Below are 24,042 nucleotides of genomic sequence, written 5' to 3' on the forward strand. Positions count from 1 at the left end.
AATTTTTTTGGAGATTTGCAACAACTTGAAAAAGCTCACAGATGAGCCATGTAGCCTAGAAATATTGAAAAAAAAATTAAGAAAATGTTAGATATGTCATGATTATATAAAATATACAGATACTTTATGTTTTTATCATTTAGTACCGTAAAATATACACACATCTATTGTGGAAAGTCAAAACTTATGCACGCAACACAGACCATGAATTATGTCATTCTCAGTGGGGAGAAATGTGAACAAACATTAAGATACAGTATTAAATAATAACTACATAAAATTAACCATAGTAATACTATACTACTGTAATAATTCTGTAGCCATCTTCTGTTGCTGTCGCAGTGAGTTCGAGGGACTATAACCACTTAAAATGCCCTGGGATGCTCTTCGTCTCCTCCAGAGCAGTCTCTCTCTTTCCAGCAAATTGCATTCTCGCATATTTTTCATCCTGTTTAGCGCAGCGCTATAAACCTTGAATAACACCGTGGGACTCATACAAAGTGCCACTAATGTTGTTGGAAAAGCTCCCAAGAAGCTGACAAAAGTCATGACATTACAAGAAAAAAGTTGAATTGCTTGATGTGTCCCATAGATTGCAGTCTGCAGCTGTGGTTTTCCTCCCATTTCAGACAGGTGATTCATCTCATAAACAGAACACGTGAACTTACATTATCCATAAATACAGTACAGAACTATAAATATATTTTATCTTTTTTATGACTTTCTTAATAACATTTTTTTCTCTGGCTTTATTGTAAAAGTATAACATATAATATTATAATATACAAAATATGTCCTGGTTGACTGTTATTGGTAAGGCTTCCATTCAACAGTGGACTACTTATAGTCACATTTTTGGAGAGTCAAAAGTTATATGTGTATTTTCAACTACACAGGCAATTGGTTTCCCTAACCCCCACATTGTTCAAAGGTCAACTGTATTTCTAAGCCTCAGTTCTCTGGGGTCTAAAATGTGAAAAATGATAGTGTCTCTCTCTAGGGTGGTTGTGAAGATAAAATGAGACATTCAAATAAAACTTTTAGCACAATACCTGAGATATAATATGTGGTCAATAAAAGCGCTTTCATTAAGAATCCACTTTAAAATCTGTTATGGATAATTGATGTATAATACATGTTTAGTAACATATGAGCCTATTCCTGGGAAGCAGTAAATACATAGATACATGAACTATGGGGGAGCTCAATCTATGGTAGATGCCTGAAGCCTGCAGCATCATCATTGTCAATCAAGGTCTAGAAGAATACTTTCCATGAGAGTCTATACACACCGTGCACTTATTCTTATCCTTCCACTGAAACCCAGTATTGCTGCTGTGGATACTAGTGTCTGGATGAACAAGAAGTCGATTTGCTAAATTCAGTTGATGGCAATTTCTTTAATTCACTGCTAAAAACTCCCTTGGGAAGTTAAAAATCTATTTCACTGCGTAATTGTTACATGTACTTTGTAAAATATATATAACAGTTTCTGCAAATTTATTACATTAAATCATCTTACAGTTCCTTATCATAATGCCAAGAACCAAGCTTTCCTGAATTTCATCATGTGTAAAGTGAAGGGATGTTGGGGCTTACCTGGCACAGTGGCTTCTAAGAGGCTGCAGTTGTCCTGAAGTCAAGGAAACTGGTATCAGGAACCCAGACATATTTATAATAATTCAAATACTCAATGGATATTTGTCTTTTAATCTTGGTTGGTCGAGTCTTCCGTTTTTCACACTTTTGGATGGAGTTGGTGATCTGCCCACTGTTGCTCTCAGACATATTGACATCGTTGGTTTCAAGTAAAGTAGAAGGAGGATAAAAGGTTTTAGGTAAAAACAAAACAAAACAGAACAAACAAACAAAACCTTTTTATTAGCATTTCCTAAACAATCTACCTGTCCATAACTCTCAGCAACTTATCATGGCCGACCTTATTTGGTACAGCAAAATCTGGATAATACAAATATAAATAGGGGATCAGGAGTTAGGGAAACAACTGAGGAGAAGGAAAATCATGCTGACATTTACTCCGAATCTACTTTGACAATCACAGAAATAGAGATCTCAGACTATAGAAGTCATATATGTTTGTGTGTGTGTCATGAGCATGCATGTCATTTTAGCTGGACTACACCTTCTCACATGACTGGATTCTTTCCCAATCTGTGGATCCTCTGCAGACCATTTATCAAGATACCATAGAGAAATCCTGTTCAGTAGAACTTTCTGCAATGATGGAAATATATTCTACTCTGCAGCACAATAGCTTCTAGCCACGATGGCTATTGATCATTTGAAATTTGACTAGTGAAACAGAGGAAATGCATTTTTAGTTTTATTTAATTTTAATTATTTTGAATTTATTAATAGCCATATGTAGTCAGTGAGTAGCGTATCGGACAGTGCGATTTATAATTCCTCTTGATTGCCTTTGCCTGACAGCCATATACAGAATTCAGGTGGTCTTTGCAAGTACCATGATGAGTTATTCAAAAGCCTGATGCATAGATCTTTTCCTAAGGGAAAAGTGAAGGGGTCAGCTATGCCATGAATGAAGCCATTCTCAAATTCAGTATCTCTTCTGTGGTCACTTCTATACTGCCTGTCTTCCTATGTGGGCTGATAGTGCTTCCTTGGGCTTTTCAGCTCATGCAGTATCTGGTCTTGTCTTTGAAACTCCAGCACGGAGTGTCTAGTTAGTCAGATTCCCAGAAAGATCAGAGCAGCCATTTTACCTGAATGAGTCCATTGGGCTAAGTTATTATTGAGAGGCGAGAGAATCTGAGGATTCAGAGCTAATGACCTTCAGAAATCGTGAATCTCAGTGTTTTCCAAGTATAGTACCTGTGATGCTATGGTGTGTGAGGTGATTTTTTGGGTGGTACCATAATGAACTTTGATGTACTGTTTTATTTTAATTTCATTAGTTAAACTTATTTTAATGTGTACCCTTGAGTTAATATTTGCATCATGTATCATTTCTATTTCTTTAGTCTTTTGTGATACTACCCAAACCACTCAATGACATTTTCTGGGGCATGCAAGGGGAAATTGGAGCACATTTGAAAGTGCTTTTTAATGTTGGAGAAAATGTATTCTAACATGAAAGTATCTGTGACTCACTTTCTTTATAGCAGAATAAAACCATTCTGCTCTTCTATCACTCTATCTGTCTCTCAAAGTGAGAAACCAATGTGCATCTTTTTTGTCTGGTGGCCTAGAAACATAATTAGATACATCCGATGGAGTCAGGGCTGAAGGAACGAGCTGGAGGCTTTGGCTACAGCCTGAGACTGCCAGAAACATGTGGAACTGATTTGCAATCCAGGTTCTTTGTTCCCAGTTCCCATGATAATTTAGCTTGCCTCTTTTTTTTAAGTAGTTCTAACAATTATTTTTTTTGTCTTTGATTTGATCTCGGCATGTATTGATAGAGACATAAAGAAATATATGTTAGCACTGTTTCCCTCGAGCTCACCATCTGGTTGGGGAGATAAGTTGGCTGGTTCTTTGAACAGTAGAAGAGTGAGAATAGCTGAATTGATTAAGTTTAATTATATTTCTTAGGTCAGTCTCTAGGGCTCTGTCCCTAGATGAGATGGACCTCACCCACTCAGTTGCTCAATATAAGAAAGTGAACCAAGGTTGCAGTATGACTCCGCTATGCTTTTGAAATGCCCCTCCATGGTTTTCTGTTCCCACAAATCACTGTTTGACAGGAACACTTCTTTACCATCGAGCAGTTGTTTGGGGTTAAGTAAAGCAGACTTACGGAGCCATTTTAATGGCTTCTCCTTCAGTTGATCAACCCTCAGTCTGTTCCTCGTTCCGGTGACTGTCCTGGGCTCTTATGAAGAGAGTGATTCATTTATTCCAGGTTGGTTAAATAAATGAGAGAACAAGCATAGATGACCTGTTTAACTGCATACTTTTCTCCCATGTCTTGCTTTTTTCACAAGTCATCTTTCATGATAAGTCGTTGGAGAAGAATTTAGGTTTGGAAATGGGTCTTGATATGAAAGCTGGCGAGAGAGAAAGAGCAAGAAGTTTGGGAAAGAGAACGTGGAAACTACAGCTTAATCATTGAGTGGATAGATGGACTTCTATTATTAATAGTAATTGCATCAACTAAAAAATATTAAGGTCTTTTAGGTTTTTTTTATGAACTTTTCTTCAAATCTAAATTACATCAAAATACAAAAAAATAGCCTTTGCAGGGACATGTGTGTAGATGTTGTACATGACAGCAAAACAATGTCTTCAGTAAGTCCCTCTGCTTCACAAAACCAGGCGTTGGCTTGGATTTCTAGTCGACTTTGTCCAAAACAGTTTTGTTTTATCATGACTTGCAGCTACAAGTATCTAAAGGGTAGTTTGAGGGGCAGTATCTTCCAAAAAACAAATTACCCATTAAAGGCAAAGAGTCTATTTATCAGAGACTGGCCAAGTTCATTTCTACCACTGTGTGCCACCCTCTGCAGTTTACCGTCAATTTCATTTTTGGGGGTCTCTTTTAAAAGAGGGGCTTATTTTGATTCAAAAACAATTTTGGAACCCTTTTTGAAAAGAGTTGGTGTATTTCAGGTGACCTGATTTTGCATTTTTGGGATATTTCATCTTCTCCTCGCAGCCTACAGACGGCAAGGTGGAGGCAACACCTCACAGCTCACTTTGCTTTCTTAAGGAGAGCACTACACTTGTAAAACCAACTTGTAGGAAATAGTAAAATTAGGTCAAGGTCAGTAAAGTAGCTCATTAGTGTGGAGTCACATTTATCAGTTTATGAGGTCTATGTAATTAATTATTAAAGGGTAAGACATTTGTAAAAATTGTAAAAGCGTTCTAAGTTAAGGTCAAGGTGGTTGAGATTCAAGTTTAAATAGGTTTAGTCTTTGTCTTGATTCTAGAACTTTCTATTCTACGATGGGGATGAGGTTAAGGACTGTTTGCTGGGTAGTATTTTCACCAGATTATAAAAACTCCTCTAATCTTCTTTCAAACCCAGTTTCCTAATTAAAGTTTCTACTTTCTGAGATATCATCACACATACCCTCTTAACTGGCATACCATATTTCTAATATGTCCTGGATTGAACAAGAGAATCTGGAGCCAGAAGTTGCAGACCTGGTCCCAGGCCTTGGTGGCTGTGTACTAATTCTTTGATCTGCAATCAGTCACTTCACTTCTGTGAGCTCCTCTCTTTCCATCTGTAAAAAAGGAATATGTACTACCCATTTCCTGAGTAGATTCTGAAGATGTCATACAATATAAAAGCCACTGGCACAGGGAAATCCTGGACCACACTAAGTACATGGTGCTTTGAGGTTGGATCTCTATGAATTGTTCTTAATCCAAAAAAGTGCTTTAAGACAGAGTATTCAATAAGAAGTGCTTATGATGGCCAGTGGGGCAAATCTATGGTTCTCAGCTCATCCCTGACCCGTATGTATGAATCAGCACTTTGGAAGAACATGAGCTTTGTGTCTTGGATCTCTTTTTATGCTATGGAAAGAACATCAGACAAACCTTAGGAGATTAGGGTTTTATCCTGACTCTGCTGCATATTTACAGGATGATTTTGAGCAAATCACATAACTCTCCTTTGGAGCATTAATTCCTTGCTTAATGAATAACCAAATAACCTTCAATGTGGTGTGGTTGTACTCTGAGTGAAGTTGCTTGAGTTTGAAACATGGCTCTGCTTTGTGCAATATAACCTTAGACAAATATATAGTTAAGTGTGCTTTGGTATCCTTCTTTGTGAAATCAGCATAATAATTATACCTACTTCATAGACTTTTTGTCTGGAATACATGCAGTGATAGAAGCGAAATATTTAGCGAAGTGTCTGTCCTATAGGGTACTCATAAGGTTTTAGTGTGATTTCATGTCCCTTAAGTTAGTTTACCCAAGGCAATATATTCCATATGCTCTAATCTATTATGAGTTTATATCCAAGACATCTCTTTCTTCACTGAGTCCCTGTATTAGTCCATTTGTTTTCATCCTACTGTAAAGAACTGCCCAAGACTGGGTAATTTAAAAAGAAAAGAGATTTAATTGATTCACAATTCAGCATGGCTAGGGATGCCTCAGGAAACTTAATAATCATAGCAGAAGGAATAGAGGAAGCAAGGTACCTTCTTTTTAAAAAAAATATATTTGATTGCATTTTAGGTTTTGGGGTACAGGTGAAGAACATGCAAGATTGTTGCATAGGTACACACATGGCAGTGTGGTTTGCCGCCTTCTTCCACATCACCTATATCTGGCATTTCTCCCCATGTTATTCCTCCCCAACTCCCCACCCCCTGCTGTCCCTCCCCTAGTTCCCTCCAACAGACCCCAGTGTGTGATGCTCCCCTCCCTGTGTCCATGTGTTCTCATCGTTCAACACCCACCTATGAGTGAGAAAATGTGGTGTCTGATTTTCTGTTCTTCTGTCAGTTTGCTGAGAATGATGGTTTCCAGATTCATCCATGTCCCTAAAAAGGACACGAACTCATCGATTTTTATGGCTGCATAATATTCCATGGTGTATATGTGCCACATTTTCCCTGTCCAGTCTATCATAGATGGGCATTTGGGTTGGTTCCAAATCTTTGCTATTGTAAACAGTGCCACAATGAACATTCGTGTACATGTGTCCTTATAATAGAACCATTTATAATCCTTTGGATATATGCCCAGTAATGGGGCACCTTCATCACATGGTGGCAGGAAGGAGAAGTGCTGAGTGAAGGGGGAAGAGCTGCATATAAACCATTAGATCTCATGAGAACTCACTATCATGAGAACAGTATGGGGGAACCACCCCCATGATTCGTTTACCTCTACCTGGTCTCTCCTTTGACACATGGGAACTATGGAGATTATGGGGATTACAATTGAAGATGAGTTCTGGGTGGGGATAGAAAGCCTAATTGTATCAGACCCCTTTTAAAAGATTTACAGAAATCTGTCTTTTATGATGTTTTGTTTATATTGTTTTTTGTTCATGTGTGGCAGGGCAAAATGCTTTAAACATTTTTATAAATACTCTGTATGCAGTGGATGAACTGCCAAAAAGAAAAAGTAAAGAAGGAAGAGTAAAGGGGCGAGAAGAAAGATGTGGAGGAGCAGAAGGAGAAGGAGAATTTAGAGGAGGAGAAAAACAAGGAAAAATCTGTTCCCTGATAAATTCTATGGCCCTGTGAATTTTTTGGCAGAAATATTGTACATGTGTCTTTGTGGTCCGCATAGCTTGGGTGCAACACACTTCTCTCCAACTGGAACCTAAGATGGGTGGTTTATTTTGCACCAGACGAATTTTCCAGTTCATGGAATGCATACTTTAACCATTTGGAGTGGAAGAGCAAATCCTTTCCCTCACTGTTTCAGCTTCCAGCCTACCCCAGACCCAGCTAAACTAAGAAGAGATACTGCATGAAATGATTGAACTGAGAGGAGCTTCCAGGGACTAAGGGCTAAAGGTTATGATGCAACCTCAGTAGTGTCTTCTTCCTGATTTATTATGATGTTGGGTGAAATCTGAGGCCATGATCCTGTAATGAAAAATCAGCTGTAGCATCCAAGGGCCCAGGGGAAGTTGCAGCCAGCTCTCCCTCTCTATTCTTCAGCACTGGGCCAGTGCTGCCTTCTGTAATCTTTGTTGGGTTTTATTTTATGGACATCCAGACTCTGAGCATAGAGCCTTCTGCTTGGAGACCAGAGAATGGAGCACTGGGCTGGACATTTACCATGCCTAGGCTGGCCCTGGTTTTGCCACCAATCATTCGTACGACTTAAAAGTAAGTCATTTAATATGTGTGAACCTCAGTTCCTTCATGTGAATGATGGAAGTAGTCATAATGTTATGAGTGTCTATTAAATCACAATTTTGTTTCTTTGAGATGTTAGCTCTGAGAAAGTATCTGTAGAGTTAGAGTTAATCTAATGCAGCCTTGGCTGAGGAGTGGATCCTCCTACTCATTACCATCAGGACCAGGGAGCCTCTGGCTTCTCACTGAACACCGTCATGGCTGGGGATCATGCTTCCTCAGGAGGTAGCTAATCTTGCATTTGGAGAGTTGTGCTTATTATGAAGGCAGAATGGATGATTAATTTTTGAAGAAACAAAAATTATTCTGGAGGTTTAACCCCACAACAGCTCTCAGGAACCAATAACCAAGACTGAAATAATAGTCTGCTGGCATGTGTGAGCACACATGAGCACCCTAAGCTCAGTTATGCCTGTGTCAGAACTGTGCTTTCTCTTCAGTACAGGTAGACGTTTTTCTTGTGGGTCCTTGTTGAGTAACCTTCTATGCATGTTCTTCATGTTTTCCTGGTGACCCCGGAGCAGTATGTGTGGCTAATGTAGCCAGGTGGGTTAATTACAGCCCTCATGTGCCCTGTGTAAATGGTGAGCCACCTTCCATTGGTTCCTGTTTACTCCTGTCCTCTGTGCTAAGGCTGAGTACTCAGGGGTGTCCATCTCTGGTAAACAAGTTTTTGGTGATCATGGTAAAGAGCCATATAATCTGCTTCTCCTTTGTCCCTTAGTACATTTTTAAGCCCAGAAACTCTGGTGTTTGAATTTCGAACTTGGTTTCCAATGGAGAATACAATAATAGAGCTGGATTCTCCCCTAAAGTGTTGTTAAAGGTAAAAGAGAAGGGAGCAGGGTTGTGTTGGGTAATGGAGGTATCCTAAATTCTCCACACTATTCTCATTTTTTAACCAGTTCAAGTCAACCAATTAAAATCAAAATGTCATATAAATATGAGTATATCTTCTATTTGTTGGCACATAATCCAGAGAGGGTCTTTTTCCCTGGATATAATAGGATGGCCGAATTTTACAACTGAGAGTGGTAAGTGATCAGGTGCAGCAAAGTAAGTACCTATGGACAGCTCCACTGCAGTGAATGTAGCAAAAGTAGCCACATGTGACTTTGTACAAAATGTCAGGTGGGCATTTAAGGCTTCCTGATCCTATATATAAGGGAGTGTTTTAATCTTTCTGTGTTGCATGAAGCATCTGGGAATTGAGAAGCGGAGTCTTACACCTGTATGCATGCCGGTTCTCCCACAGAAAAGAGAGGTGGCATCAGTAATTTCTTAATGGCTACAATAATCACACAGGGGAAGTCAAAACCTTCCAAAAGCAAGGGACGGTAGCCAAGACTTCATTCGGTATAATATAGATTATACTTGTATATGTGCAAATGCCCAAAGTGCCGGGTGAGGGGCCAAGGGACCTGGAGCAAGGTTGTAGGATCACACAGATGATCAAGGTTAGAACAGAGCCATGACCTTGACAGGGGAGACACATTGCACAGGGCAGACAAGCTGTGTCCGCAGACAGACAAGCAGTTCTACGGACACTAATTTCAAATGATAGCAATGCAGGTGATCAAAATTCCTGGAAAAAAGATTTTTTAAATGGCCAGCATGGTAGCTCATGGCTGTAATCCCAGCACTTTGGGAGGCTGAGGCAGGCGAATCACCAGGGGTCAAGAGTTCGAGATCAGCCTGGCCAACTTGGTGAAACCCCATCTCTACCAAAAAAATACAAAAATTAGCTGGTCATGGGCACATGCCTGTAATCCCAATTACTGGGGAGGCCTGAGGCAGAAGAATTGCTTGAACCCAGGAGGCGGAGGTTGAAGTGAGCCAAGATAGCACCACTGTACTCCAGCCTGGGTGACAGAGTGAGACCTGTCTCAAAAAACAAACAACCCCCCCAAAAAATTAATTAAAAATAAATTGGCAGGAATCAAGAAAATAGTTACTCCCAGAAACAAAAGAAAACAAAAACCCCAGAACTCCTTATATGTGGAAGCCACTGGCTTTATCCCTAAAATATTTGTATACTTCTCAAGGGAAGGATTTATTCTCAGTTGGTGACTGAGGATTTTGAATGGTAATAAACAAAATTACCTGTGAAGGACGAAGCGTAATGGAGAGCACCTCCATCGTCAAGGTTAGGTGTTTTTCTGGAATCTTAGCTCCTTGGTCCCTGTGATTTCAGTATCAGGATGTTGCTCATGGTGTGTCACCTGCAGTGACTTTCAAAAATAAAACTGTGAAAGTGAATGTTGTGTCCTCCCTCTGCGCCATCTGCAGTCCCATTGTCCTGATATCACCTATCTTATAGAAATGTAAATTAGTTCAACCATTGTGGAAAACAGTGTGTTGATTCCTCAAGGATCTGGAACTAGAAATACCATTTGACCCAGCAATCTCATTACTGGGTATGTACCTAAAGGATTATAAAACATTCAACTATAAAGTCACATGCACACGTATGTTTATTGCGGCACTGTTCACAATAGCAAAGACTTGGAGCTAACCCAAATGCCCATCGGGATAAAGAAAATGCGGCACATATACACCATGGAATCCTATGCAGCCATAAAAAAAGGATGAGTTCATGTCCTTTGCAGAGACATAGGTGAAGCTGGAAACCATCATTCTCAGCAAATTGACACAAGAACAGAAAACCAAACAATACATGTTCTCACTCGTAAGTGGGTGTTGAACAATGAGAACACATGGACATAGGGAGGGGAACATCACACAACTGGGCTTGTTGTGGGGTGGGGGGCATAGGGGCAAGATAGCAGGGGATGGGGTGATTGGAGAGGGCTAACATTAGGAGAAATACCTAATGTATATAACAGGGGAATGGATGCTGCAAACCACCGCCATGGCACCTGTATACCTATGTAACAAACCTGCACATTCTGCACATGTACCCCAGAACTTAAAGTATAATAAAAACTAATTAATTAATTAAAAAAAAAAAGAAATGTACTCAGGAAGGAAACAGGCCACCAGGAGGCTATTGGTGCCTCAATGGAGAGACAAACCTATTTCCAAACAGCACAGACACTTCTGCATTTTAGAAATAGGCTCTGGGTCAACACTCATGAAAAGGGAAAAAAGCAGTAAATAAAATAAAATATGCTCTGGGGAAAGAAAGCAACATGGTGGGCAGACTCCAGACCCTTCCGTCATCCCGCCTCTTCCTCTTTTACACCTACCTCTCTCTTGGTGTTGCTTGTTTCCTACTCTCAGAAGAACCCCCAAACTTCCATAAATTTTTTTTGGCAACAACTTTGATTTTCTTTTTATTATTATTTTAATTGTTGAGAATAATACAAATGCAGTGTTGCTGCCAAAGAGGCTTATGCCTTAGGAAGCTGAAAACTCCCGGCCTGGACGCTCCCCCTGGCAGAAGCAAAGGTTCTCTGGCCTGTGATGGCAATACAACCAGTCCTGCTACCTGATCAGATTCTAGCTCTGACTAGTACTGTAGACAGCTTTATTGTCATGAGAATATATTTAGGACTGGCAAATAAAAATATGTAAACTGTGTGCCCTCCCTGTTGTCTCTGCCCCATAGAGCTGTCCCTGTGTGTGTCAGGAGAGAGATTTCAAGGCCTGGGATGTGAAATAGCTGGGACCGCTGATAAAGATGGGACCATCTGAAGAAAGCACAGTGGCAGGGAGTTTCCAGGAAGAAGACATTCTTGTGCACAGGCCTGGAGAATCCCTGCTTCTCATTTGGATTTACTGTAGTAACTTTTAATTATTAAAAAAAAGGTTGTGGCGACTACTTTTTGTTATATACTTTTGTAGTGATGGTTATATAAATGTATTTATCTGTTAAAATTCATAGAACTGCCCACCAAAAAAATAAATTTTTGCACACAATAATTTTGAAATAAGATTAAAAAGGAAAATATAAAATACATGGTATAAATGATTCACAAGTGTAATGAAAACTTTTAATGTAATTGTCATATGGCTTATCTATATCTATATCCTTCCTGATTTTTTCTGTTCATGGATAAACATTACCTATGAATATATTTATTTAAAATTATCTATATAGCAATATGATTACACAAATTTGATAATAATATACTTATTTATACAACTTGAACTTTCATTTGATGTTCTTAGCCATGTTTCCCTATCCATGCATGTAGGGCTACCTCATTTCATTTAATGACTATGAATAATTTCATGAGATAAACCTAGTAATTTATTCATTAAACCTTAAACTCTGTGTTTATTTTAGATTACTTTAGAACATGAATAAATCAAAGTATAACTTAGGTTATTCACCTCAGTAACGTTGTCTCTGTCTGCATCTTGCTCCAGCTTGAGGCACAGAAAGTGAAATAAAATAATGTACTAGAAGTCCAAAAATCGAGAAACATGGAATAAACTGATTTTTAAATAGCATGCTAGTTGTACTAGGAAGTAATATGCTCAATATGTTTTTCTTCAATAACTACATTTTAAGGATTTCTAAATTTAAAGCAGGATTATTAATCTGAAAAACAAGTACTGGAATACTCAAAAGAATGTCCAAAAATTCTAGAAGCACAGGGAATATAGTATATTTATGTCCTGCTGATTGGGTATATTCATCATTCAGAACCATGGTAGACAGCAAAATTCCAGCAACATTATCCTTTAATAATAGTATGCATTTAATCTAAGCTTAAGAAATCTAAGATTATTTTTCTTTTTTTGCTCCTTCCAAGAATCCAATTCCAATTTGATTTGTGAGTAGAATGAAGGTTCAGAGATGGTATTCTGTTAAATTTTTAACCAGGACACAGAAAAACAGGAATTCTTCTTCAGATTCGCAGTGTATGTTTGTATCACCAGAGATCAACTGCTGGATGTCTTTGGTTCGGAATTGCTTGTATATCCAATATGTTCCATAAGAATGGACTTAAATGCACCCGCTTGAATAATTTGGCGTATAGCAATTATGTAATTCATCTCTTATCCTCCTCCCTTTACCCCAACATGTCTAGAGTCCTCCTTTCTGGGACTCGGCAGTTATATTCTCTATGATATCCCAAAGATTTCCCTTTCTTAGGAAGTAGAAACCACAAATTGCTGCTGATTTGTAGTTTAAACAGACTATAAGTCAAGTGTGATTGTAACTCCTCTGTTTGCTAACCAGGATATTAAGCCTGTCACTTCCCAAGGCAGTCTCAGAGTAATGTTTGATTTAACTGGCAAAACCCAAGAAACAAAACTGTCCAGGTGCCTGGTGCCCGAAGCTTTTTGCTGGGGCCTACTTTGCCTTGGCATTTAAGTTCAAGAGAAATAAAGTAGGCAAAATGGCACCGTAAAGATTGCAAATACCAGATTAAAAATGTAAATTTAAAAGAGCACAGGGGGAAGATTGGGCCATAAAAATATGGGTCAAAATAAATGGTCTTTTTCACTTGTATATGAACGAAACAACTTTTGGATAGGAAAAGCAGGCACTAGACAAAAATTAGAGAGTAACCCCTAAGGGGTAGGTCTTATTTATTTATTTGTTTTTTATCCACGTGAAGTTTTATGTTTAATGAAATGAGTTTTCACAAATGGATTCAGTTACCAGAATACTTTCCTTCAACATACCAGTTACTGATTTCTGGGAAATTGTTTCTCCCTCTGATGAAGCCTCCTAATCATGAAACATGGGCCAGTGAGAGGATCCCCGACCCCTTCTCAATCAATGCTTCTCCAGCTAAACAGGGTGTTTTTTGCTTTGTTTTGTTCTTGATGAGAAACTGTCAGTAACTTACCAACGTTTTAAAATACTGGCTTGCATGATAACATAATCTGTGACCTGAATTTGACCCCCAGGCTCCAGGTTATGGCACCTTAGATTGCAACCTTCTGGAGAAGGTGCCTAATTACCTCCCATCCCCATGATCTGCTACACATGATGCTGGGGGCATGTTTTCCAAATGAATTGATTATTATCAAACAGCAACCACAGTAACAACTGAAATAGTCAGTGGTGACCGTGAAGATTTAGTCATTCCCATCATGATACCTTTGAAAAGATGTATTCACCATACTATGTTTTGTTTCACAGGAGAGGAATTTTTTCACGCCAGAATATTCTGTGTTCTGACTGCAATGTTGTTGTCCAAAGATGAGTGTGTTGTGAAGTTGGAAGGTATCATGTGTGTCATCTAGCCAGCCTTCTAATGGAACCGACAAGAAGATTGAGGTCAGAACTAAAGATGTAGCCCAGTGTCATACTGATCCCTGATCTCCTGGCTCTGTCTGTAGGACACTTTCCAACAGAGGGTGATGCTTACCCAGTCCTGAAATTCCCCAAAGCCTGCCACGTAAGTAGGCACATTCTTTGATTTTAATCCTCCTTTTAGAAGGCCACCTCCATCTAATTATCATTCTGAATCATTCCTCTTGAGTCTACTTCAAGTCTCACATGTGTGTTTAAAGTTTTTTTATTATTATTATTTATTTCTGATTGTTCCAGTTGTAACACCTCCTCTGCATTTCTTTTTTGTTTTTTTTTTTTTTTTTTTTTGGAGACGGAGTCTGGCTCTGTCACCAGGTTGGAGTGCAGTGGTGCCATCTTGGCTCACTGCAACCTTCGCCTCCCGGGTTCAAGCAATTCTCCTGCCTCAGCCTCCCGAGTAGCTGGGACTACAGGCGCACACCACTACACCCAGCTAATTTTTGTATTTTTAGTAGAGACACCCAGCTAATTTTTGTACTTTATTCACCATGTTGGCCAGGATGGGCTCGATCACTTGACCTCATGATCCGCCCGCCTCAGCCTCCCAAAGTGCTGAGATTACAGGCGTGAGCCACCATGCCCGGCCCTCTGCATTTCTTGAGCACTTACTTTCCTTTTGAGTCTTAACTAACTATTCCTTTTCGTGATTATGTAATTTTTTAAAGTCTTCCCAATGACAATAGAAGCTCCTATATAATACAAGAAATTTCACATGGTCTGACATATAGGTGATATTTAATAAATAATCATTTATTGATAAAACTGGTGGGAAAACACCAAGAATGTTTATAAAATAGGGGTTAAAGATGTGGAAGTGCCAGTCTTTGGCAGTTTATAAAATAGGGGTTAAAGACATGAAGTGCCATAGTTCATTGTTGAGCTATGTCATTGTTGAGCTGCCTTCATGTTGAGCCAGTTGAGAGGGTACTTTTGTTTACCCTAAGAGTCACAAAGGTGAACACCTCTGTATCTGGACTTCCTTTCCCAGCTGCAGGTGAGGTTTGACAGGAAGAAAAATAGTCCCTAGAGGCCTGTAATGCAAAACTAACTTAGTATTTAATTCAGCATCCTGAAAACAATCCTGGATCAGCCTGGGAGAATTTTAACACTGCAATTACAGTCATTCACTCTATTTTTACATTTTATGCTTCTTCAGGGTCTGCAAACTCCCCAGAGGAAAATTTGGATTTTGCTAAAATTCTCAGTCTCATAATGTCCTGAAAAGAGTTGAGTAAAACAGGTTTAATCCTGAGTATTGGCTCTTTTACTAGAACTTTATAAGGAACGCAAGGTTATGATATGGTTGCCTCTTAGTTATAACTTGATTTGGAAGAAGAGCAGCATCCCCAGTCTTAAATTTCTGACTTGGCTACACATAATCTTTAACTGTTTTAATTTTTTTTTTTTTTTTGAGACAGAGTCTTTCTCTGTTACCCAGGCTGAAGTGCAGTGGCTCAGTCTTGGCTCACTATAATCTCTGCCTCCTGGATTCAAGCAATTCTTCTGCCTCAGCCTCTGGAGTAGCTGGGATTACAGGCATCCACCACCATGCCCCGCTGATTTTTATATTTTTATTAAAAATGGGGTTTCACCATTTGGCCAGGCTGGTCTTGAACTCCTGACCTGAGGTGATCCACCCACCTCAGCCTCCCAAACTGCTGAGATTACAGGCGTGAACCACCACACCCAGCCAAAAATTTTTTAATATCTGCCAAGAACCAAGCTCTTCTAAATCAGGGGGAAGTAGAAAAACTTTTTCTGTAAAAGGCTTCGAAGTAAATATTTTTAGTATTGAGGACCACCCAATACTAAAGTGAGAACTTCTTTGATGAGAACTTTGAATGTGGCAGCTAAAAAACCAATCCTGGTGTCTCATCCTCCTCACCAATCTGAACTTTGTCTCTCCCTTAAGTCCGCTCTCATGTTCATGCATGGCGTTGTCTCTGCCTCCTCTTACCACTCAGCTTCTCTGACCAGAGTCTGGGGATGCAGGAAACATTACATAGCCTTCCACATGGAGCAAGTTCTCCTAGCCGTGTGGAGCCATGTGAAGAGCCCTTGATTCAGGAGATTATGATGCTTTGTGTGCAGCTGATACAGAGTAGAATCTGAATGTTGTCTTGTCGCAACCATGAAAAATAGAGACAATAAAGGCGGTGCTTTTAAGAGAGTCTGGTCGATATATGGAGCTTGATGGTAGCTAGATGTGAACATTTAGGGCAGAAGTGGGGAGTAGAAAAAAGAGATTCCCTTTTGAGATAATTTCTCAGTATTAACAGATAGTAACACAATAGCTGGAGAACACAAAGAGAAAGCCCTTGGTCTCTGAACCCACTCCCTGGATCTTCTAATCTTCTATCTGTCACTATTCACTTTGTGACCATTGGTAAATATTTAACTTCTTTTTTGCTTCAGTTTCCCTATGTGTAAAGTGGGGTAATAATAATGTATACGTATAAGACAACACATGTAAAGTGCTCAGAAAAATATATGACATAAAGTTAGTGCTAAATAAATGTCAGCTACGGTACTATGCTTTCTGAAGCACCTTAATGATCAACTTGCCTCCATGTTACAATCCTGAGGTTGGTAGACTGGGGATTGTCCTGGCCATTCTACAGGCAAGACACTAATGGGTCCAAAAGTTCGTGGTTGGAATGTCAGGATTGGGATTTAACTGTCCAGGTTCTGATTAGAATTTTCTCTCCATATCATTCTTTTCTTTTCCAGGGAGTGAGAGAAGCCTGTGATATGTCTGCATGCAGTGGTAAAGGGCACATTCGTCTGGCCAAGAGAGAGATTTTCAAGGAAAGGTTTTCAGGGAGATTAGACCCTCAAGTTTACACAGATCGGACCCTCAAGTTTACACAGCTGGTAGCGTCACTTGTTAAGAATTAAGAGGACATTACTTTTCTTTTCTTTTCCAGGGAGTGAGAGAAGCCTGTGATATGTCTGCATGCAGTGGTAAAGGACATATGCGTCTGGCCAAGAGAGAGATTTTCAAGGAAAGGTTTTCAGGGAGATTAGACCCTCAAGTTTACACAGATCAGACCCTCAAGTTTACACAGCTGGCACTGTCACTTGTTAAGAATTAAGAAGGAGTCCAGCAGGGGAATTTTCCAACTAACCTCCACATTGCTGGGTACAGCCTGTTTCTGTAGACCTCATTTATGTATCCAACAAATACCAATGGTTTTCTTTGGAGAGAGCTGGGGAGAAAATCTAAGAACACAATTGACTTGCAGTATGTCAATTCCTGAATTCCTGGGGAAGACCCTCACTTGCTTCTCCATCATTGATACTAAAGGCAGGCATGTGGATTCCACTGAGTTGCTGGAGTGTAGAGACTCAGGGTTCACTGTGTTCAGGCCAAGGTCTATGTATAAGGGAAGTAAATTAAGGAAGTTCGATTATGCCACCTCAGAAAGAGGCTCTCTGCTGAGTGAGGAGGAAACAGAAAGTTGTATCATGCAAGGTTGCTCCTTTCACAGAATTCTAGGCTCTTCCTGGTTGGGTCCCAGCACCCTGTTGCATTGGCATATCCTTTACCACTTGGCTCAGGCTGCCCCTAACTGTCCTGTAATTCTATTTTGTTATGAGAACAGCCTAACTTTAGTGTTTCTGATCTTTTCATCAGATTAGATGATCCCCACAGCTTCAGTCCCAGGCTTGTCACCGTATTAGGAAATATACACTCCACCAGTTCTTCAGGAACTCTGTCTTCCTAGAACTTAATGACTCTTCCTGACTTTTCCAAGTCATGTCTTACATGAGAAAGCCTGATATAAATTATTCTCACACAATTATTTGCTGTGAGTTACCTTCAATTCCAAGCATGCTGCAGATAACCCACTAGGGGTTTTTATTATTTTCCTTTAAATGACCACTATCTGTAGGCCTGCCCCATCTCTATGGTGTCTGAGGCTTCTTTTTCCACTCCTTGGTTCCTCAAATCTGACAACATGAGCTCTTTGACTTCCGCCTGTAGGAGCAATCATGCATTGGGTTTCAGGACTATACCCTTTCCTGGTCAAGAGGATTTAGAGAGCCCTAGGTGATTGATGTATTGATGCTAAGAACCCTTACCGCTACCTCTCTCCCCTTTATACACCACTTCTACGAACATCTTTGGATTAATTTTTCAATCCTGAGAACCGAGCTTCTGTTTTATCTCCAGCTTTTGTTTTGTGCATGGTCTCCCAGTGGAGAGATAATGGCTTTGGAATCACAAGAAACCTTATTCAAATCCCGAGCCTACCACTTATCAGTTTTATCACTTTGGTGAGTATAATGGTTAATTTTATGTGTCAACTTGACTTAGTTAAGAGATGCCCAGATAGCCGGTAAGACATTATTTCTGGATGTGTTGATGAGGATGTTTCTTGAAGAGGTTAGCATTTGGAGAGGTAGACAGACTAAAGAAGATCGTCGTCACCCATGTACATAGATATCATTCAATTTGTTGAGAATAAAAAGGTGGAGGAAGGATGAACTTGCTCTCATCTCCTTTTGCCCTCAGAGGTTAGTGTTACTGGTTTGAGACCTTTCCACTCACTGTGACTTACATGATTGGCTCCCTGGTTCTCAGAGTGTAGGGTTTGAATGGAACCATTTTAGGGGAGTTTCTCAGTCTCCAGCATGCAGATGATATTTCTCGGCTTCTATAATTCCATAATTATATTAGGAAATCCCTCACAATAAATCTTTATTATTTCATTTTCCTCTACTCTATTCCATTCTCCTCTATTCTATTCTCTGTTCTGTTCTGTTGTGTTCTGTCCTATCCTACCCACCCTACCATACCCTAGCCTATTCTATTCTGTTTCTATTCTATGCTATGCTATGCTATGCTATGCTATGCTATGCTATGCTATGCTATTGGTCTGTTTCTCTGGAGAAACTAATGCAGGCAGATTCTTTGACTTCTCTGAACCTCATTTGCTTTCTCCATTAAAAGTAGTTTAAATGGTCTGAAATACTGTCTTGTAGTATTATGAAAAGTAAATTCAATACATTATAAAGAGTGCCTCGTAAAAATTCGATGTTTACTGAATGTCAGTTTTCTTTCTCCTACCTTTCTCTTACCTGAAGTGCTGGGGCCAGCCACAGTTGCACATTTTGATGCCAGTTGTCTGCTTGACTCTCCATATTACTCTCATCCTAAGCGGACACAAGTTCATATTCATTTCTCACGGTGAAAGAGACTCTTTTTGCTGTACTCTGTGAAAGTCACTCTGCCTGGACCATCACGTCTCAACTCACTTTCCACTCCACTGCTTTGCTACTGTCTTTTTGTGCTGCTTCCTCCTCCAGCAGGTTTGTTTAGTTCCATATCTTGGATTCTACCAGTCTATTTTTCTGGCGTGGCCCATTCTTCTCTTGTTGCAAGAGATGTGAGAAATAATTTCCTAGTCCGTAGCACTGATGACTATGGAGCAAGGTGAGGGAGAGTGTGGATGAATCGGCATTGTCCATTACCGCTCCTGGAAAGCTGTTTCAAAAGCTTCTAGTGAGGAAAGTGGGTCACTTGCATCGTTCCGTGTATGGAAGCCAGCGGGAGAGCCCTCATCAGAAACCAAATCAGCTGGAACCTTGATCTTGGGCTTCTAGTTCCAAAACTCTGAGACAACAAAGGTCTCTTGTTTCGGCCACCCAGTCTGTGGTTACTTTGTTGTGGCAGCCTGATCAGACTAACAAAGTTCTGTGTACATTGGATCATATTTCAGTTGTACAAGGAGACTTACCCATTTAGAATGCAGTTGCTTCTTTCCACAAACTATTAGTTTTTTAAAAACGGGCCTCAAGTTGACCTTATTTAGAATGTGAAATTTTACAACGATGTCTTTTCTTCAAGGGGGTTTTATTGTATACATCACTGAACTCTCCTGGAGAGGTTTTTCTGAATACATGAGGTCCCCTGTTGGAATATATCTTGATGAAACATCCCATTATAGATTCCATTCCTTCATCAGACAGTCATCTCTTAAACTATGCATCCTGGGAAATGTTTCAATTATTTCTTCCCCTGAAGGTTCTGTCTCATGCTTCCACAGCCAGGTGCTTTATGTAAGCTGCTAAAGACAAAAGCAAAACCTAGCACAAAAATTAGTTTTGCAGCAACAAAAGCTATCTTGCTTCCAGCCTGAACCAATTACATCTACTTCAGGGAATTTATTTAGGATAATTATGTCTCTGTCTAGTATGTGCATCTGTCTAGCATGTGAGGTCTTGATGACCTCAGGCTATGCTGTTCATTACATAATTCCACTGGCACATCAAGCCTGAACTCATTGACTCAAGCTTTAACTCACAGTATTTTACTCTTTTCTGCGATTCTCTGTCTGTTTTCTTTTCTCCTAGACAGTCACGTGTCCACTCCCATGACACACATTCAGGTTGTTCCTTAAGGACATTGGAGGACTTTAGCCTGTTGTATAGGTAAATGTAAATAATTTATTACTTTTATGAGGTGGATACCTCTATTTAGGATATTTATCCCCAAAAACTCTTCATTCACACTCTTCCAATCAACAAGTATCAATTGTTTGGTTGTGAGGACTTCCATGAGCATCAGTAAGAGTCTGCAGCCTGTTCTCCTCTCAAAACTCAGCCATCAAAGGAAGTTCACAATCTCAAGTTTTGTCAAGCAAATCACAGAGCCCAGAACCCTAGAGGTGCTCCAGCTCGGTAGGCTCCAGATCCAGCTGTTGTAAAATCCAAGTAAATTTCAAGAAAGCATATAATTTGGAAAATAAATTTCTCAAGTCAGGTCCCTAAAAGATGAAACACAACGTCAGACATACAGCTGTTGGAGATGGATTTCATAAAAAGAAAAAAAAAAAAAACATAGAAACATGTGATTCAGAATAGGCATAGTTATTAAATGGAGTAAATTTAGATCTGTGGAAAACTGAACTCTTTTTTTCCAATTTTTATCATTTTATTGAAAACTTGGCCATCGTCTTAGCATGGAGCCTTCAGTCCTATGGAAACTTTTAATCTGGTTCAAAATCACAGTTGGGGCTGCAAGGGGAAAGATTATTCAAGGGCACTCAGCATGTCCTTGCCAAACAGGGAATACCCATATTGCTAGAAACCCAGTCCAAGGAAATTTTGTCTGCTTTGGCTCTACACAGCTAGTTACCCACCACACCAAGGTGTTCAGTAGAAAGGATTCAGCTTCTTTGGGTGATGCCTGTTTAGGGTTTCAGGAATGAATTACATGCAGTACATATTCTCTGAAAATATTCAGTGTATCTTGCTATCATTTGGTCCTGACCACTGATGAAAAGTTATCTCCTATCTGTATGTCATGCAGTCATTATAGCATCATGTTATTACTTCACTAAAAAAAGAGTTACCTTTTTTCCTTCAAATAGAAACACCTATCTCACTTGAACTCTTAAAGCCATTTACCACCAATCTCTTCTATGCTATTTATCATCTCTCTCATTATTATTTTTAACTAATCTTTATAATATCCGTGCTTTTTCCTACAATTATCCTCAGCATTCTTCTGCTATATAAGAGCAATTTCTGACTCTATGCTATTTAGTTAAAATGTATGTAGTAAGTAGCTCTAGATTTCAGGCTCTGCAGGAGACGTTAGAGATACAGCAATGAATAAGGTGCATGTGGTCTCTGCCATCACCAAGCTCACACTTAAGCCAGACCTGGTGCCCTCGTAAATTGCTTTTCAGTATAGTTCCTCTGGTGTCCAGCAATTATTTTTTAAGTAGCATAATCTGCCTCATTTTGTACTTTTTAAAATCTCTTCTTATCTCTTTAGTTCACTGCTATCTTCCTTCCACTTCAGTGTTCTACTAGGACTATTTTTTCAGTCACCGGTTCCGTCTTAGTAGGGAGACTGAACATCCCCTTTATACCTGCTGTCTTGGCGTATTATTAAGAGTACTTGCTTTCATCTCAAAAGGATTCTAGCATAAATAGTGACTTATAGGATCACCTGTCTTAGTTGCCTATGAGGGAGCCCCTTACTCACTCCTCAATCTCAGTAACTCTTCTGTCTTATTTGCTGCAGTGGAAAATATTAGTATAGAAAACATATGTTAATGATGGAGCAATGCAGTTTTAAACCCTGACTCCTCCACTTATTCACTATGTGACCTTTGGAAAATTTGCTTTGTACTCTCTCTTTTTTTCTTCTTCTGTATATTTCCTTACAGGATAAATAAAGGAATTCAAAACTAAAAGTTCCTGATATAATTGATAAGGTTCGTAGCATAATTAACAGGAAAACATTTCTCAGCATCTTATGCTTCTGGAAGGCCCTTGTTCTGTGGCTCTGAAGACTTCCCGTCTTCTGTCATCGTGATACATCTTTGTGTCCTTTTCTATCACCTGTCACTTTCGCTCTTTATGCTTATCTCCTTATCGTCAGGAGGAGAGCTCCAGATCATTTGCATGCATGCACACGCACATGATCTAGGATCATTGCCAGAACAGCACATGCAATCACAGATGGATGTGGTGCCCCAGGAGCTAGTAAGAGCTGAGGGGATGTGAGTAGGAAATGCCCAGTCATGCACTAAAGTGGAAGAAGGCTGTACAGAAGAGGGGGGCTGAGAGACAAGGAGACTCAGAGGTTGGCAAAGAAGAGAGGAAAGGCTGCCCTTTGTGTGAGAGGACCGAGGCAGGTGACAGCCATACCTTCTGTTCTATCTACTATCTACTTTCTGCCCTGAGATAAGGCTCCACACTGGGGATATTCAGGGTAGTAGTGATCAAAATAAAAATATCTTCGGAGTGTAGCCTAGATTTGGAGAAGATTAATCTTTCATGGGTAAGAAGGAGAACGTAGAGTTTGGAGTCTGGGTGTGGATTCAACTCTTCTTCCACTTGTGGATTACATGGCAAGATCTAATCTTTACGGGCTTTAGTTTTCTCATATGTGCTTAGAATAAAGACTTTGGAGAGAGTTTGATGGGTTTATAGTCTGGCTTTCTTAATGGATAGCTTTGTAGCCTCAGGAGAGTTGCTGAACTCTCCAAGCTTCCATTCTTCAACTGTAAAATGGGGATAAAAGTGCCTCATACGATTATCATAAGGTTGAATAAAACCATGAGTAAATGTTGGCATATCTCAGTATGTCTTAAATTTCATTAATATTGTTGTTACCATTGTTGTTATTATTTTATCATATTCCTAAATTCAGGCTCCTCATCTATAAAAGGGAACAGTAACTGCTTCCTAGGGATGTTGAGTGAATTTCTCAAACTACCATTTGCAAACGCTAAGTGCGTAATGGTCACTAAATAAATAACAAATTTAAGGAAGCTTAAAGTAATTAAATAATGGTACTTGATTAAAAATTATTGTCACGAATTATATAACATTTGTATTTCTCCTCCTCCCCCTCTTTCTCGCTTTCTTTCTCCTCTTCCTTCTCCTCCTCCTTCTTCTATTTGAATGTCTGTCTCTTCCTTTTCCACTTATCCTCCTGCAACATAAACATTGCACAGCCAAGGAATGTGAATATCTTTGTCACTCTGTGCCAACACTTGGAACACTTTCTGGCATATGATAGATGCCCAACACCCATCAGTTGAATTAACAAAACAGTGAAAAGAAGAGAGGCGGGAAAAAATGATAGTGAAAATTATAGGACAGGTAGTTGTAGATTTCGTAACTGTTAAATAGCTGCAGGTGATTGAATGTTACCAATTATTTGCAGTCACTGAAACAAAGGCTTCTCTGTATACTTCCTGAGTCACAGTCCAGCTATCTGTCACCAAATCACTGGTTGATACAGAGGTACCACCTACTGGTGGGTTCTAGGGCCAAGGAACGAATCACATTGAGTGGAAGCTGACTTTGGTAATTGTGAGTCATGGTAAAATAAGCGACATTAGATTTGAACCCAGAAAAGGTTGTGAGTGTTTAATGCAGGGTTAATTTGAAGGTTAATGCATGGAATACTGTAATGATCTAACATCTTATACTTATTTTGTT

The sequence above is a fragment of the Aotus nancymaae genome, unplaced genomic scaffold, assembly GCF_030222135.1.
Source record: "Aotus nancymaae isolate 86718 unplaced genomic scaffold, 86718_ANA_hifiasm-v0.15.2.pri h1tg000010l, whole genome shotgun sequence".
In the NCBI taxonomy this organism is placed as follows: domain Eukaryota; kingdom Metazoa; phylum Chordata; class Mammalia; order Primates; family Aotidae; genus Aotus; species Aotus nancymaae.